The following is a 17174-nucleotide window of genomic DNA, read 5'->3' as shown; positions in this document are numbered from 1 at the left end:
TTATCTCGTCAATTGGGCAATCAGAGAAAGGTTTCCCCCCCCTTCCCTCCTCCCCTTGTAATTGGTTGCAACAAGTAACTTAATCACGGGGCGTAATGATTCTCAATTAGCCTTAAATCATCATAATTACAGTCCGCCTTATTGTGTGTTAACGCATGGCAAGTGGAAGCAAGCGATGCGCTCGCAGACTTTTCGTTCTGGGTGATGGATGTTCAGTCGACCGTAGGCCTCGAATCGCAAAAAAGAAATGCGGTAGGCAACTCTCTCATCTGTTAAATGAAGAATTAAACGCAGTACATGGATTGCTACGGTCATTAGTAAGGTGGTATTTTAAGTGGTTTGCGTCAGTGGTATGTTGGGGGTTGGTGAGGTGGGTCGGGGAGCCTTAAGCTTAGAACTGTCATGCTCTTTTTAACGTCAACCATTGATGACGTAGGGAAGGTAAAAGCATAATTAGTTAATTATACACAGGTAAGTGGGTGTCAGGAAGAACTACTGTGGGAAGGATTGGGAGGAACCGAGCGAGCCTCTTGATGTGGTTCTCCTTTGGAGAACGTCTTCGCTGCTTGGGTCTATGAACGTTTGGATGTGTAGGATCTACCGCCCCTCTCCTTCACTAGGTGGGAAAGTGTGTGTGTGTGTGTGTGTGTGTGTGTGTGTGTGTGTGCTGGCGTCTTGAGGGAGTGGATGTGGTGGTGTGTAGCATCAACCGTGAATGCTGACCTCTGACACTGTGTGTTCTGGGCCCAGATGGCCTATCAGAGACTTTTTATGCCCTAGTCTCTGTATTATGTCCTCCTCTACGGGCCTCCGATACAAAGAAGAGCGGGTCTTATCAGGAATTACTTACTGTATTTGGCTGTATTTTTTTTTTTTTTTTGGCGGCATCTCCAAAGGATTCCGGAGTTTCGCTCCGTGAAATTTCCTATTTTCCCCCTTACTAAGTCGAGAGCCAACTGCTAGCCTTCTCCATTCTCCCGTGAAACTGAAGGTCTCGAAATACTGTGTTCATTAGTAAGTAGTCTTGTTAGACGCTTGGGGTTTGGGGGGGTAGACGTGCGGGTTAGGGGTGTTGAGTATTGCCACCCTGTTGGAGAAGGAGGGGCGGGAGGCATCAGCGGCCGACCGAGCCTTGGCTTCATTCATCGCCAGCCAATTCCAAGCCTTTTTCCGAGGTTCTTCATCTCGCACATTGTTCAAGTTGCTTTCAGCCAGCCAGGGCCACCCCTCTTCCTCCCGGTTCATTCTCAGGGGCCCCTTCCCCCAGTGTTCATTCTCAGGGTCCTTCCTCAGAGCCCCCGTCCTCCCGCTTCACTCTCAGGGCCCCTGTCCTCTTGTCCACTCTCAGGGCCCCTGTCCAGTCCTCTTGTCCACTCTCAGGGACCCTGTCCTCTTGGGTACTCTCAGGGCCCCATTCTCAGGGACCCCATCCTCCCGGTCCATTCTCAGGGCCCTTTCCTCCCGGTCCATTCTCAGGGCTCCGTCCTCCCGGTCCATTTTCAGGGCCCCATCCTCCCGATCCATTCTCAGGGCTCCGTCCTCCCGGTCCATTTTCAGGGCCCCATCCTCCCGATCCATTCTCAGGGCTTCGTCCTCCCGGTCAATTCTCAGGGCCCATCCTCTCGGATCATTCTCAGGGACCCTTCCTTCCCATCCTCGTGGCCCGTGGGCATGGCAAGGGGCGGGGTGGTGGATGGCCAGATGGGAGACCTACATAAGGATGGTTGCGCAACTTCCTGGCGAGGGCGGGGGAGGGGTGGCGGCAGGGGCCGTCAGGGCTCCCCTGCCCTTGCCTCCGTCGCCCATTGCTATAAATGATCCCTGGACCAGACCTCGACCTCTTTCTGTCGCAACGACAGCACTTACGACCCCCCAGTCGGGCAGATCCGGGGCATCTGGGAGGGAGGGAGGGAGGACACTTGTCTTGCATGGAGGGGAGGGAAGGTTGGAGGAGCGGAGGTAGGAGGATGGAAGAGGGTGGGTAGGTGGCGGGCAGGAGGGAGGGAGGAAGGATGTGTGGGGGTGACGTAAGAGGGAGAACGGAGGGGCAGGTTAGGGCAGAGGGTAGACTGCGGTGAAAGTGAAACTAATTATAGGTACTGGACGGACGGACGGAGGCGACGGTTGGATATCTCCTGTGGTGGGACGGACGGGCGAGCGTTGGTGTAGGACAGGAGGACGTGTAGACAGGATGAGGAGATGGCCGATGACTGGCCAGGGATGAGGGGCCTGAGGCGGGGGGTTGGGGGTGATGACTGGTCAGGGATGAGGGGCCTGGGGTGGGGGAACTGGTCAGGGATGAGGGGCCTGGGGTGGGGGAACAAGTCAGGGAGGAAGGGGCCGAGGGAGGGAGACAGGTCAGGGAGGAAGGGGCCGGAGGAAGATGACAGGTCAGGGAGGAAGGGGCCAGAACAATATGATAGTGCAAATTCAAGTGGGGGATTACGCTGCACTGTCATCAGTAACATAGTTTACTGGCCGTAACCACGAGACTATCAGCTCCTCTGCTACGTTACGGTGTTACGTAGACGTTACTTGGTGTGTTACGTGTGATAGTATGTGCCTTTTTATGTTTCCATCCAGTAGTATGTGTCACTGTGGATTCAGCGATCGAATTTCTTTAGTGTGTGCTAAATACCTAAACGTTTTCCATAGTGTGGATGTTTTGGTGTGGTATTTACGTCTTCTTGTACAGAGCTACATGGTGAAGTACCCGGCTACGTACGTGGTGAAGAACCTGGTGATGTACCTGGTGGCGTACTTGATGTACGTGGTGAAGTACTTGGTGAAGTACTTGGTGAAGTACCTGGTGAATTACTTGGTCTCATACCTGAAGTACCAGGTGACGTAACCTGGTGACGTACTTGGTGACGTACCTGGTGACGTACCTGTGGTCCTCTACCCCCACATCCCGGGGGAGGTAGAACCATCTCTGTTGCCGTATGCATTACTGAACCAGACATCTCCCTTCAGAGGAGTCGTCACCCTTTCGTAGGTTCGAGCGCTTAGGTTCGAATCCTGGTTGCGGCAGTCAGTCCACAGTCAATCCAGCTGTTCATCCACCACTAGGGGTTGGTCGATAAAGTGGGTACTTAGCACAGGTTGATGTGATTATTACACGAAAGTGCACTTGGCACCTTATCGTATTTCATTTTCCTCGTGGACTCCTAGGAATATATATATATATATATATATATATATATATATATATATATATATATATATATATATATATATATATTAGAAAGGATCACAGTTTTGCGCGTTATCAAGATATTCATATGAGTCCACGGGGAAAATGAAACACGATAAGTGCACTTTCGTGTAATAATCACATCGTGTTTCATTTTCCCAGTGGACTCATAAGAATATATATATATATATATATATATATATATATATATATATATATATATATATATATATATATATATATATATATATATATATATAACGTTAATGAGATGGCCTTGTTAAGGGACTTGGCTGCCCGTGCCTTCTCAACTAATTTAAATGAAACTGTGCAAACATTAAGCACAAGGAACACTGGAAACCCTGTAATGCTGGGGGGGAGAAAACTTGAGTCGCTGTATACGTGGAAGAGAAGGTTAAGAAGTGAAACCTTAGGAGGGATGTGTGCACCACAGTGATCAGGGCCAGGCCAGTGCTTTGAAATCACGATGGCGGCACTGAAAGCAATGACTCCATGCAGTGCAAGCAGTGCCTTCATGCACTGAAGTCATTGACTTCATGCAGTGCAAACAGTTATTTTTATTCACTGAAAGCAGTAACTTTCATGCACTGAAGTCATTGACTTAATATAGTGCAATCAGTGACTTTCATGCACTGAAGTCAATGACTTCATGCAGTGTAAGCATTGATTTTCATGCACTGAAAGCAGTAACTTCATGCACTGAAAGCAGTAACTTCATGCACTGAAGTCAGTGACTTCATGCAGTGTAAGCATTGATTTTCATGCAATGAAAGCAGTAACTTCAAGCACTGAAGTCACTGACTTCAAGCACAGCGTGCAGTGATCTAAGCACTGTATGCACCACCACAGTAACTCCCCACCGCTGGATTACTGACTTCAGACACAACAGATGTCTACGATTCCCCCCCACTCCTCCCCATTACCCTGCAGCCTGAAGTGACTTCAGACTTCACCATCCTACAACACTACCTTCCCTAGCGACACACACACACACACACACACACACACACACACACACACACACACACACACTCACACTCACACACACTCGAAGCTACAGCACAGGTCGAGCTACACCTACTCCAAGCTACAGCACTGGCCAAGCTACACCCACTCCAGGCAACAGCACAGGTCAAGCTACATCCAATCCAAGCTGCAACTCTGGTCAAGCTACACCCACTCCAAGCTACAGCACAGGTCTACATCACCCACCACCACCTCTCCATGGTCCACCTCCCAGTTGTCCACAAACATTATTTATTTTCGTTGGTCGCGTCTTCTTTCTTGGCCGGAGGGTTTTCGAGGTATGGGTTCGCTCCATCCCAGAACACCGTGCGGGTCACCCCACTGCCTATTTTGGGGAGACCCGTGTGTGTGTGTGTGTGTGTGTGTTCGTAAGTAAAAAAGACTGTAATATATATATATATATATATATATATATATATATATATATATATATATATATATATATATATATATATTGGAAAGGATCACAGTTTTGCACGTGATCAAGTATATTCCATTGAGTCCACGGGGAAAATGAAACTCTAAGTTCCCAAGTGCACTTTCTTGTAATAATCACATCATCAGGGGAGACACAGGAGAGAAATATAACAGTCAGTTGATATACAACGAAGAGACGTAGCTAGGACGTCATTTGGTAATGGCGTCCTGTTTTTCATTGTTTTACAAATGCGGTGTCGTGAGGGGTGGCTGTATCCATACCACAGTGTGTGGTGGTGGATGGTCGTCTCCACACCACAGTGTGTGTGGTGGTTGGTAGTGGTCGACGGTTCTGTCCGTAAATCAGGAAGTTTCCCAGGATCCAAGTGTCATCTGTGTTGTATGGCCAGTGCCGTGGAAGATGTGTCACATATGCAAATGTTATCATCGAGGGTTCGAACCCCGCGTCACCACCTCGCTGATGTACGGTCTGTGGAGGCGGATGGCCAACAGGATTTTATCCCTCCTTTTTTTCCCCCCTTTGGTCTGACGTGTTCATGTTCCTTGGGTCCGTGTGTGATGTTTCCCTTTGTCTTCTGTTCTCGGCATTTCATATCTCGTCTTGCACTTCCAAAACCCATACTCGTCCTTTATTAGCTGAACCACTCGTCATCCACTCTCTCTCTCTCTCTCTCTCTCTCTCTCTCTCTCTCTCTCTCTCTCTCTCTCACCAACCCATTCCTTCCCTGACATATTTCCTACTCTTACTTTGTTCTCTCTTTCCCAAGACAACACTTATTGCTATGCTAAACATTCCCAGTCGTTCTTCTTAGTCACACCTCCACATGTTTATTGTCGACTCACCTTTACTCGTGTGCCAGTCATCTTCATCTTCTCTTGCAATTTCTTTCGTCTCTTTTCCTTTCTCTCCTACCTCGGCCTCTTCTACAAGCTTCCCTTCCATAAGTATCTGTGAAGCCAGTGCCTTCTCCTCTTCCTTCTCTTCCTCCTCGTCTTGTTCTCTCTTTCCCAAGACAACACTTATTGCTATGCTAAACATTCCCAGTCGTTCTTCTTAGTCACACCTCCACATGTTTATTGTCGACTCACCTTTACTCGTGTGCCAGTCATCTTCATCTTCTCTTGCAATTTCTTTCGTCTCTTTTCCTTTCTCTCCTACCTCGGCCTCTTCTACAAGCTTCCCTTCCATAAGTATCTGTGAAGCCAGTGCCTTCTCCTCTTCCTTCTCTTCCTCCTCGTCTTCCTGCTGATCCCTCCTCCATCCTGACGGAGACTTGCCACTTCATCATCCGTCCCTCCGGCCGCAACCCTCTCCTTCAGGACCACCTACACCTCCTCTCTTCGTCTTCAGCCATCCCAGGCTGCTCGCCGCGTCCCCATCTCCACTCTTCAGAAGCTCCTCTTTACCTCTCTTCTGCCGCTATCTCTCCAACAGTATAACTCCTCCTCCTTCAGCGCCTCCTCCGTGATCCGCCTTGGCAGTGTTCCAGAGGGTCGGGGGTGTGTGGGTGGGGAAGACCCCCAGCCGGCGATCACGGTCAACCCCGCCAAGGACTCCTCGAGGACGCTGTGATCCGCCTTACCCAACCCCTCTCGCTAAGGGCCCTACAGGACCTTACTAAGGACCCTATAGAATCTTTCCCAAGACAAAAGAGAAACACGCACACACACACACACACATACATGCACTCACACACGAACACACACACTCACGTACGTACACACGTGCACACCAAAAGAATGAAGATGCACAAGAGTCTTGAAAGAAGGACTAAATTATCTGGAGGAACCATCTAGCCATTAATACTCTCTCAAGACGCTTGCCGAGAGACGAGAGAGTTTTTGTCCCGCTCTCCCTGCTGCTGCTGCTGCTGCTGCTGCGGTATCGATTGCCAGGCCGGATAGACAAAGAGTCGTCAAGGTCACGTGAGGGGGGAGGAGGGAGATTCTGGAAGCGCGTGAGAGAGAGAGAGAGAGAGAGAGAGAGAGAGAGAGAGAGAGAGCTCTGGAAGTCTGGATGGGTCGCAACGGCTGTGTGGGTAGGCATGGATAAAATTGCAGATATCTTGGGTAAATTGTAGTACGAATGGGATGGGTCTCTCTCTATCTGCCCATTCAGGAAATGTCCGCTGGAACTGGAAGGTTTGGTGGCATCCTGGAGGCTGTGGAGTGGACGTTATGAGAGAGTATTGCAGCTGTCGAGGGTAGATTATTATACGAAATGGATGTGTCTGGATCTCGGTGCGTCCTGGAATCTATGGTGAGAGAGGTGCCTGGAAGGGTGGGTGGTGGGTGTATGGAGTCCATTGTAGGGGTGTAGGGGTTACGGTAGGTGCTGAAGAGAGATGTACAGATACGGTGCTGGAGCGGAACAAGAGAGCTGTGGTAAGGGGTCCTGGAACGGTCCATTCTGGAAGTATGAGAGAGAGAGTCATGGAAGGTTAGGTGGGCTTGCGGGAGCTCGGCGGTCTGGAAAAATCTCTCCCAACGTGGCGGTAGTGGAGGAGGTCTGGCGCGCTGGAACGGTGTCCGACTACAGCAACATCAGTCGCAATCATGAGCTAACCGGCGGTCCAGAACCACGAACAGAGTCTGGAAAGTTGATTTCACACGTTTAAACTCCCCCATACTCTCCAGTGAAAGCTCGGTAATGGTCTGGAATGGAGCCATGTGTTCTCTGGAAATCTTTTTCTTTACTACTGGAACATTAAAATCTTGCGAGTTAAAGTACATTGGATAATGTGATTGCTTAGATGGCCCCCCCCCCCCTTTTTTTCCCCTTTCTTGCGGGTCCTCAGGCTTGCCTAAGAGCCACCATTATCTCCCCTGACAGTCGTGTGGAGGCAGAGCTGCTGGGGAAGGTTCCAGGAGACTTGATCGTTGAGGAAGGTCGGATGGCCTCGTAAACAAGAGCGAATACCACCAACCGTTGCTTACTTTTAAGGTATTCGGGTTGAACTGTGCGTCCCTTACAGCTGAAGGAATCTGTCCAGACTCCAGGTTGAACTGTGCGTCCCTTACGTACGAGCAGAAGAAGGAGTCTGTCCAGACTCCAGGGAAAGGAGTTCCTTCCTTCGCCTCGTCCGTCGTGTCGGTAGAGACGACCAAACTTGGTCGTTGGTGTCGTTTGTGGCGAGGCGTCACACGACGGCAGGCCTCACCTTCATGATCCGATGGCTCCTTTGTGTCGCAGACATGATTCATAGCAGAGCGATTCGGGTCGCATTAGGTAACGGTCATGCGTGTGTCTGTTGACGCCTCTTAGACAAAGCCATTTATTTTTTTTACCCGCTGTTCACACCGTTGACCTGTTTACTTGAGACTGTTGGACCTTCAGTTGGATGATGTACTTGACTCTCTCTCTCTCTCTCTCTCTCTCTCTCTCTCTCTCTCTCTCATTTTAGGACGTATTCTTGCGTCGTAATCTTCCAGTTCTACACCTGGACTCCCAACTCCTCTAAAGAGTCTATAGAAAAGCCACCACTGGGTGAAACCAATCGTCAGGTGTTGAACGAAAGTCCGTCGAAAAGTAAGAGTTTGACTCCATCTTATGAGAAAGAGCCAACTGTATATTTTTTTTTTTTTTTTTTTTTTTTTATACTTTGTCGCTGTCTCCCGCGTTTGCGAGGTAGCGCAAGGAAACAGACGAAAGAAATGGCCCAACCCCCCCCCCCATACACATGTACATACACACGTCCACACACACAAATATACATACCTACACAGCTTTCCATGGTTTACCCCAGACGCTTCACATGCCTTGCTTCAATCCACTGACAGCACGTCAACCCCTGTATACCACATGACTCCAATTCACTCTATTCCTTGCCCTCCTTTCACCCTCCTGCATGTTCAGGCCCCGATCACACAAAATCTTTTTCACTCCATCTTTCCACCTCCAATTTGGTCTCCCTCTTCTCCTCGTTCCCTCCACCTCCGACACATATATCCTCTTGGTCAATCTCTCCTCACTCATTCTCTCCATGTGCCCAAACCATTTCAAAACACCCTCTTCTGCTCTCTCAACCACGCTCTTTTTATTTCCACACATCTCTCTTACCCTTACGTTACTTACTCGATCAAACCACCTCACACCACACATTGTCCTCAAACATCTCATTTCCAGCACATCCATCCTCCTGCGCACATCTCTATCCATAGCCCACGCCTCGCAACCATACAGCATTGTTGGAACCACTATTCCCTCAAACATACCCATTTTTGCTTTCCGAGATAATGTTCTCGACTTCCACACATTTTTCAAGGCTCCCAAAATTTTCGCCCCCTCCCCCACCCTATGATCCACTTCCGCTTCCATGGTTCCATCCGCTGACAGATCCACTCCCAGATATCTAAAACACTTCACTTCCTCCAGTTTTTCTCCATTCAAACTCACCTCCCAATTGACTTGACCCTCACCCCTACTGTACCTGTATATATATATATATATATATATATATATATATATATATATATATATATATATATATATATATATATATATACTCTTGCAATATGGCCTCGTGTACCGGCTCCCATTCTCTCTCTCTCTCTCTCTCTCTCTCTCTCTCTCTCTCTCTCTCTCTCTCTCTCTCTCTCTCTCTCTCTCTCTACACACACACACACACACACACACACACACACGCTTCTTGGTCGAGCTTATCAGCATATCAAAGAAGACGGGGGAAGTGGAGAGGGCGGGATGGAACAGGATCATGTTATCGCCTTATCTCTAGCTGTAATGTCCCTTGCTACCATGTTCTGCGTTCGCATGCTTGTGTCTGTGTGGACAGGGGCGGGGGATGGGTGGGAGGGTGGCTTCCCACTGTCTGTGAAGGCAGGGGAGACTTGCCGGCGTCTGTGAAGGCAGAGGGAGTTAACAGTGTCTGTGAGGGCGGAGGGAACGGGAGTGTGTGTGTGTGTGTGTGAGAGCCGGGGATTCGCCAGTGTCTGTGAGGGTGGAGTGAGCGTGTCTGTGTGAGTGTCGGGAACTCATCGGTGTCTGTGAGGGTGGAGGGAACGTGTCTGTATGAGTGTCGGGAACTCACCAGTTTCAGTGAGGGGTGGAGGGAACGTGTTTTAGTGTCTGTGTGAATGTCGGGAACTCATCGGTGTCTGTGAGGGTGGAGGGAACGTGTCTGTGTGAGTGTCGGGAACTCATCGGTGTCTGTGAAGGTGGAGGGAACGTGTTTTAGTGTCTGCGTGAGTGTCGGGAACTCGCTAGTGTCAAGTGAAGGCCTGGGGGAACACAGACACTCCAACATACGGAGGTCCTTGAGGCCACCAGCAGATAAATATACTTGATGGTTAGTGGAGGAATCAATAGAGGAGGGCCCGCAGTGGTTACGTGCGCCTGAGCCCGCCGCCGGCCTGGCCAGGCCCCCGTGATCGATGCCTGCACAGACACATGCACGCACGCGGGTGCATGTGGAAGCCTCGACGATGTGCTGGAAGGCACACACACACACACACACACACACACACACACACACACGTACATGCTAGGGCATGCTATTGTTTGGAAACGAAATACGGCCTTATGGGTGCAAGCACAAGCAAATATGACCATTACACACACACACACACACACACACACACACGTCCATATGGCTTGGGCTGCAGCAGGTCTGGGGGGAGGCACACAGGCCTGCCAACGCTGCAGCACCGGCATAAACCCCATTGCGACATCAAAGCTCTTCTTAATGTTCCTGTTTTATGGGTTTCCCTCCCAAGACGAGAACACACAGCTGAGCCTCCCGTTTGTTAGCACTGTCTACCCCCCACTCAGAGGTCAGCACCTGGCAGTAGTACCAACATGACATCGCTCGCGTTCCTCGACATATACTAGTTTATCCATTTATCTTCGTGCCTGGCAGCGTCGTGGGTAAAGCATAAGATAAAAATGTGTTCGCTGGTGATAGACTTGCTTTAAAATGCGGCTATTTTTCACGTGGAACAATCGGGTTTTACGAAAGCATCAGGCGTGCCAACATCGCCGGAGGTTTGTTTTGTTTAGTTGGTTGATGACGGAACCAGATTTTTTCTCGCTTTAGATCCCGCTTACTTAATGCCGTTCTCCTTATCAGTACCCTATCCCTGGGTCGTGGTGTAATGCTAGGGTTACAGGCGAACAAGGCGTCATGGCTGTGTGCCTGCATTACGGCCACATATCAGGTTAAAGGGTCATGGAGGACGTGAGTGGGTCCCGAGCACGCGCCATGACAGTGTTGCCATCGGGAGGGCTCTCCTCCTCCTCCTCCTCTCCGCCACCTCCCCTGCCCGCCGACGTAACGGGACCTTCTTTTTAAGGGCAGAGGATTAATGTTATTTTTAGATCCCGTGTGATTAACCGAAGGATTTGTTGCGCAATACTCCTATTTCTCTCTCTCTCTCTCTCTCTCTCTCTCTCTCTCTCTCTCTCTCTCTCTATATATATATATATATATATATATATATATATATGCATTTCAGTCGTAAAATGAGATTGGCCTAATCACCTTCATCTCGACACGTTCCTGCTAAGTATGAAGGGGGAAGAGCCGTCATAGACCCTGAGGCCGTCACAATCAGCCTAAGCCCGTCACACACACTGAACCCGTCACATCTAGTGTCGTCACACATTTTGAACCTGTCACACACATCCTGGACCCGTCACACACACACACACACACACACACACACACACACACACGGCTTTGTCAGATTAAACATCAGGAGTTAGTTGTATTATTTCTTATGTATTCTTATGAAGTTACCCCTTAATATATATAGTTTTTTTTTTTGTTTATATTTAGTTCTTGGCCTTTCTGTGTGTTGTAGTCGTCTTCCTTACCCCTGAACCACCTCCTTCGCCCCTTCAACCACCTCCCCTTCCCCCGACAAGTGCTTCATTTCCCCCTTAAAATGCTTCCTGTACCTCCTCAACAGCATATCCTCCACTCCCCCTTCCACCGCCTCCCCTGCCCTTCAAATGCCTCCCCTCCCTCCTCAAACTTTCCCCCTCCCCCTTTAAGGCCTCTCTTCCCCATAACAGCTACCCCTCCCCCTTAAACGCCTCTCTCCTCCTCTTCAACAGCTTCCCCTCCCCGTCAACCACTTCCCCCTCAACTGCTTCCCCTCCCCCCCCTTCCCTCACACGCCCGAGGGAGTGTGTTGCCATGCGCGGTGCCCACCGTACCATGAGACGGCAGGATGTGCGCAAAGGGCAGCAAGTTGGGGGGCGGGGGAGAGGGGGGGGGGGCGTGAGAGACAGACCCACCACACTGATGATTGGACACACCTGTGAGATTGTACCAAGTCGCCTCTCTCTCTCTCTCTCTCTCTCTCTCTCTCTCTCTCTCTCTCTCTCTCTCTCTCTCTCTCTCTCTGTTTTCTAGCTAGAAGCTGTGATTAGATTAGATAGGGAAGCAGAGTGTGGATTGGAGACTGGTTACAGGGGGTCCTTGGGGTGGGGGGGGTGATTAGTTACAGGAGGTCCTGGGGGTTGGGTGGGGGGGTGATTGTATCCTCTCTGAATATCGTTGGATTAAAGTGGTTGCGTTCCACAGTTAGGCTGCTTCCTCCTGGTGATCTAGGTCATTTAAGTACCTGAAAGAGGCACTTAAGAGAGGCACTTACCACTTTAAAAAAAAAAAAAGTGCTGTGGTCTGACGACTACATGGCCCTTCATTTTGAGGAGTCAGCACGACGACCCCACCCACACTTAAAAAAACGTCTCTGAAGTGGTGTTACCACCACACTTCCCTCCTCCAGGCTGATTAAGCGCGTCATCACAAACAGCCCTGACGGACAGACCAATCCTCACGGCTTCTCACGTCCAATCTTCCTTGTAACCTGACCCTCCATCCAATTCCCACATACCATACTATATATATATATATATATATATATATATATATATATATATATATATATATATATATATATATCCATGTGTGGCGAGGTGGCGATGGGAATGAATAAAGGCAGTGTGAATTGTGTGCATGGGTATATATGTATGTGTCTGTGTGTATATATATATATATATATATATATGTGTACATTGAGATGTATAGGTATGTATATTTGCGTGTGTGGACGTGTGTGTATATAAATGTGTATGGGGGTGGGTTGGGCCATTTCTTTCGTCTGTTTCCTTGCGCTACCTCGCAAACGCGGGAGACAGCGACAAAGCAAAATAAATAATAAATAAATAAATATATATATATATATATATATATATATATATATATATATATATATATAGATAGATAGATAGATAGAGTGAGGAAAGATTGACCAAGAGGATATATGTGTCGGAGGTGGAGGGAACGAGGAGAAGAGGGAGACCAAATTGGAGGTGGAAAGATGGAGTTAAAAAGATTTTGTGTGATCGGGGCCTGAACATGCAGGAGGGTGAAAGGAGGGCAAGGAATAGAGTGAATTGGAGCGATGTGGTATACCGGGGTTGACGTGCTGTCAGTGGATTGAATCGGGGCATGTGAAGCGTCTGGGGTAAACCATGTAAAGCTGTGTAGGTATGTATATTTGCGTGTGTGGACGTATGTATATACATGTGTATGGGGGTGGGTTGGGCTATTTCTTTCGTCTGTTTCCTTGCGCTACCTCGCAAACGCGGGAGACCGACAAAAAAAAAAAAATATATATAGATAGATAGATAGATAGATCACTGACACAGACACGGGTGATGTTGGCAAACCTTATCGAACCCTCATCCATGATGTGTGGCGGGGGGGAGCTGTGGTGTGTGGCAAGCAAGGGAGCTTTGGTGTGTGGCGGGGGAGCTATGGGGTGTGGCAGGAGAGCTGTGGTGTGTGGCGCGGGAGGCGGGATGTGGAGTATATAACTTGAGAAACTTGTGTGTGTACGGATGAGGGTGGATGTGTGGGAAATTAAATGTTTTGAGGACAGTATATGGTGTGAGGTGGTTTAATCGAGTAATGAAAGGGTAAGAGAGATGTGTGGTAATAAAAAGAGTGTGGTTGAGAGAGCAGAAGAGGGTGTATTGAAATGGATTGGTCGCATGCAGAGAATGAGTGAGGAAATATTGACAAAGAGGATATATGTGTTAGAAGTGGAGGGAACAAGGAGAACTGGGAGACCAAATTAGAGGTGGAAGGATGGAGTGAAAAAGATTTTGAATGATCGTGGCCTGGACATGCAGGAGGGTGAAAGGCATGCACGGGATAGAGTGAACTGAAGTGAAGTGGTAAAGTAGGAGCTATGTGTTGTCAGTAGACTAAAACAGAGCATGTAAAGCTAGAGACTTGAGTGTGAGCGAATGAGGCCTTTCTTTTTCTGTTCCCGGCGCTACATCATGAAAGTGAGAAACAGCGAACGAGTTAGTGTTTATATATATATATATATATATATATATTATATATATATATATATATATATATATATATATATATATATATATATATATATATATATATATATATATATGGAAGTCATCAGTGTCCATGTTTGGCAACTCAGCAGCTTAGAGGAAGAAAAACTGTTCGTCTTTTGTGGATATTACATCAAATCTTGTCTTTGTGGCAGTGTAGAGGCTGCGGCTGTGTCGATATTAATCAGAGCGGGATATAGTTTTGGAACTTTTCTGCCTCGTCCTCATCTCCAGACTTGGGCAGTCTTCAGAAACACGCAGCAAAAAAAGAAAAAAAAAAAAGAATAAGTAGGTCGCCTCGATGAAAAGGTCTTTGAAAGTTATATATATATATATATATATATATATATATATATATATATATATATATATATATATATATATATATATGACTTAAAGGTTGGTACTTCAACTTAAGTAGTTCGATGTAAAGTAGAAGAAAGATAACATCTTATCCGAATCTTATCGCTCGCCTTATCACTATGACGTTGGAAGTCCCATTTCCTCCCCCCCTCCCCCCACACCCCCACCCTCGCCCGTTAAGCGGAGATTATGCTCCAGAAGTAAGGGGGGTTGGGGGGGGGGGAGGAAGGTTGTGGGGAGGGTAGAAGAGGAGCCTTATGGAGAGATGGTGGGGGAGGGAGGAGCTCTGTGGGGAGGAGAGATGGTGGTGTGGTGTGGATAGAGTCTCAAGGAAAGATGATGGTGTGTTGGGGCAAGAGCCTATGATGGTGTGTTGGGGCAAGAGCCTATGATGGTGTGTTGGGGCAAGAGCCTTATAAAGGGATGGTGATGGCAAGGAGTCTGATAGAAAGATAGTGGTGGGGAGGAGCCTCACAGTGAGACAATGGTGTGGTGGAGAAAGCCTTATGAAGAGAAGGTGGTGGGGAGGAGACCTTGTAGAGACAGTTGTGTATGGTTTTAGTAAGATATTTATGGTCTAGATATACATAGACATAGTATTCCAGTGAGGGTATGGGTGAGGGGCACATGTCTAGCGGTAGGTGGAGGCCTGTATGGGGCGTCCAGTGTGGGGGAGGGGAGGGGTACAGTACATGGACATAAGAGGGTGACAGGTGGGGCCCCGGGACCCCATCATGGGGATCTCCCTCCCATCATGGGGGTAGGGAGGGAGGTCTACGACACATCATTACATGATATATAGTTACAGGATAGTGAGTCATGGTGACAGCAACATAGGTAACAATATATGTGTCATACAGAGCATGTTTGACATATGTCATACCGAACATCTTGTTTACATACGAATAAACGTATGTACACAAATCACGTACACTGAGGTGTTTATTTGGAGCAATACACTGTGTAGCGTACGGTCGTTAACTCGTAAACACTGACAGCAGTGTGAGAGGTCAAAGATACATTACATGTTGGGCTACAGTTACAGAATATACTAGCACTAGGCAAGCTGTTAGCATTCACAGTAATACAAAGAGGGTCAGGCTACATTACACTCTGGACACTGTTGGTAGAGAACGTGATTGTGGTGTGGTCGGGAAAGAGTCTTATGGCGAGATGGTGGTTGGGAAGGAGTCTTATAAGGAAGATGTAGCTGTGTAGTGGGGAAGGAGTCTTATGAAGAGGTGATGGTAGGGAGGAGCCTTATAGAGGAATGGTGGTGTGGTGGGGAGGAGACTTATGAAGAGATGCTGTTGGGGAGAAGCTTCAAAGAGAGGGATGTTGGGGGAGAAGAAGCCTCAGAGAGGGATGTTGGGGGAGAAGAAGCCTTAGAGAGGGATGGTGGTGGAGAAGAGCCTTATGAAGAGATGGTGCTGGGGAGGAGCTTTATCGTTTTTGTGCTGGAAGTGAAGGGAGATAGTGAGACCTTTCAGGCCTGCTGCCGCTGGAAGGCTGGGGAGGGGCGGAGAACCTACTGGGGTGCTGGCCTAGGGGAAGAACGGAGATTTACTGGGGTGCTGGTCTGGGTGAGGAGCTGAGACCTATTGGGGTACTGGCCTGGGGAGAAGCGTAGACCTACTGGGATGGTGATCTGGGGTGCTGGGCTGGAAAGTAGCGGCCAAATGGGAAAGAACTGGGGAGATGAGACGGAAATATGGGGAGAGGAGGACTAGAAGGACTTGTGAGATAAACATTTTTTGCGGTTGGGAGAAAGTAGACCTCTTTGGGGGTGACACGAGAGGAGGGAAGGGTAGGAATTAAGATAAGAAAACCATGGGTAGAGGGAAGAAGAGGAGGAGGAGGAGAAGAGTGAAAGGGGAGAGGGAGGGAGAGAGAACGACAGAAGGTGACTAATCAGAAAATGACTACATTGGGAAACGGAACACACAATGATGAGCCATGTATCAGCGGGGGTTTGGAGGAGATGATGGAAATCTTTTGAGTTGATGGCTCGAAGGGAAACTACAAAGGAAATTTGAGTGGCAGTATCGCTGTAGATGGGATGGAAAGGAAGATGATAATAATGATAGTGATGATGGGAGGACATTGAGAGTTGATGACCCTCTTAGACACATGAGGTGGGAAGGAATGAGTTGATGAAGGGTGTCATGTAGATGATAGGTTGAACGTGAAATGGTTTCAATGAAAAACAAAAGGATAAGTATGGAGGAATACGTTTGCGATTGGTAAATGATACAAAGCTGTAAACGACCAAAGATGAAGTAGGATTGAAATTAATTAGAATATGATAAACTTGAGGTGGACAGACTATATGTAGAGTGGTGTGGAAATCAGACACACCAGAGATTTCATTTTGTGTCATATATTGGTGACTACGAAGGACACTTCTTGAATAATTCAATTGTACATAAGACTTTATTTCGATGAAAACATTAGAAAGAATAATTTCAGTGGTAGTTGAAACCCTGAATTACAAATATGTACTTGTAAATACATTAAAGGGGAGGCGATAGGTACAGAAGAATACATACAACACAAACAGTAAACATGTTGATCGGCAAGAGGCCAGCCAACCTCGGACGTCGTGAGTGGTGTGAGGAAAGATACAAATGTAGTGTGTCCATGTGAAGAGATGGTGTGTGTGTGTGGAGTCATCGGTGTGGGAGAGTGAGCGGTACGGATGGCGGCTTGGGATGGGAGGAGAGGGAGGGAGGGAGGGAGGGG

General features: G+C 48.1%; 1 protein-coding gene across 1 annotated transcript in view; it reads left to right on the top strand.

Moving 5' to 3' along the window:
- heca (hdc homolog, cell cycle regulator) overlaps positions 1 to 17174 on the top strand; it is a 188422-nt gene that overhangs the window by 18429 nt on the left and 152819 nt on the right. The window lies entirely within an intron of this gene.

Source organism: Panulirus ornatus, chromosome 3 (genome assembly GCF_036320965.1).
Source record: "Panulirus ornatus isolate Po-2019 chromosome 3, ASM3632096v1, whole genome shotgun sequence".
NCBI lineage: Eukaryota > Metazoa > Arthropoda > Malacostraca > Decapoda > Palinuridae > Panulirus > Panulirus ornatus.
This window is presented reverse-complemented; position numbering and strand designations above follow the sequence as displayed.